This window comes from Aethalodelphis obliquidens, unplaced genomic scaffold (assembly GCF_003676395.1).
Source record: "Aethalodelphis obliquidens isolate GAN/ISIS:26980383/991018 unplaced genomic scaffold, ASM367639v1 scaffold7, whole genome shotgun sequence".
Lineage (NCBI taxonomy): Eukaryota > Metazoa > Chordata > Mammalia > Artiodactyla > Delphinidae > Aethalodelphis > Aethalodelphis obliquidens.
The window spans coordinates 25,992,564-25,993,917 of NW_020837951.1; the positions used below are offsets into that span (position 1 = coordinate 25,992,564).

The following is a 1,354-nucleotide window of genomic DNA, read 5'->3' on the forward strand; positions in this document are numbered from 1 at the left end:
GACAATGTCAAATCCTGATTGGTTGAAAGTAGTTCTAGAAAAGCAAAAGTAATGTCCTTTATATTGACATGTTTCTCATGGTATGACCTCCTCCAGGATAACCCAGAGAACCTAGAGAAAAGGATATACTACTTGTGCTTCAGCCAATCCCCTATTAATATCGTTGCTTGCCACCATGTTTGTTTGGTTTTTTTTGGCCGCACCACATGGCTTGCGGGATCTTAGTTCCCTAACCAGGGATTGAACCTGGGGCCCTGGCAGTGAGAGCACCAAGTCCTAACCACTGGACCACCAGGGAATTCTTGCCACCACGTTTTTTATTTGTTTGGAATAGCTGAGCTCTTGAATGAGAACCTGGACTTCAGATGGTCTGTGTTGCAAATTACAGGCATACCTGTGTGGATAAGCTCTCTGTAGAAAGTTAAGAAACCTTACTAAGATATGTATCTATCATCTCTTTAATAAAGGCCCATTGCTTATCAGGGGAGAAATACAGCTTCTTGAGATATGGTAGTAGTTCACTGGACAAACTTATGAATAATTTCACTTTAATGAGATATTCACATAGACATGTGCACTATTAAAACATTAAAAAGTATTAATATTTATTTTAGCTAGATGAAATCTTTTTTGGTACTAGGTGGATCAAAATAAGAAGTTTTAAAATAAAAAGAAGAAAGAATGCTATTTAAAATGTTTATATTTTAATAATTTTCTTTCTGTCATTTTCTATACAGCCGAAACTTGAAGATTTTCCAGTTATTTCTAGATACAAAAACACGAGCAGAGTGTTATGCCTTCTTATGTTAATCAAGCTATATTTTATTACTCAAACTATGTGATAAATATTGTTAAAGAATAATCTCTCACCCACAGCATATATTCCCCCAATCTAGCAAGTGCTTAAGAAAAAAAACCACTTGACCATTCGCACAAGACTTAGTTCACAGTCTAAGAAGAAACAAAGTCCAGACAATCTACTACTAGGTGCTGTGACCAATGTGACCACCATCACATTTGCACTGTCCTCAACAATGCCCATATTCCCTCGGCCCACCTCAGGGTTTACCTGCAGCTGTGATGGGCATTTCTTGGGCATGCAAACAGTTTTCTACCGCAAGTACCCATGCTTCTGTTTCCCTGCCTAGGGACTTCTGCTAGCACCACAGGACATACACAGGGCAACCCAAGAAATGCAATTTTCAATCAATGAGTCTATGAATAACTACCCCAGTTTGACCCTCTTGACAATGCTGAAGCATATTGTGCATGCTTCCTCAGAAGGTCCCCATTCAACTGAACCAGTTGCCCATAACAATGACATGCTCGTTAATACACCTATTGTCTTCTCTCA

General features: G+C 38.8%; 1 non-coding gene across 1 annotated transcript; it reads right to left on the reverse strand.

Moving 5' to 3' along the window:
* Nucleotides 1-225: 225 nt before the first annotated feature.
* TRNAE-CUC (transfer RNA glutamic acid (anticodon CUC)) lies at nt 226-298 on the reverse strand. Its single transcript has one exon. It is a non-coding gene; the product is annotated as a tRNA-Glu (tRNA).
* Between the last annotated feature and the right edge of the window lie 1,056 nt (nt 299-1,354).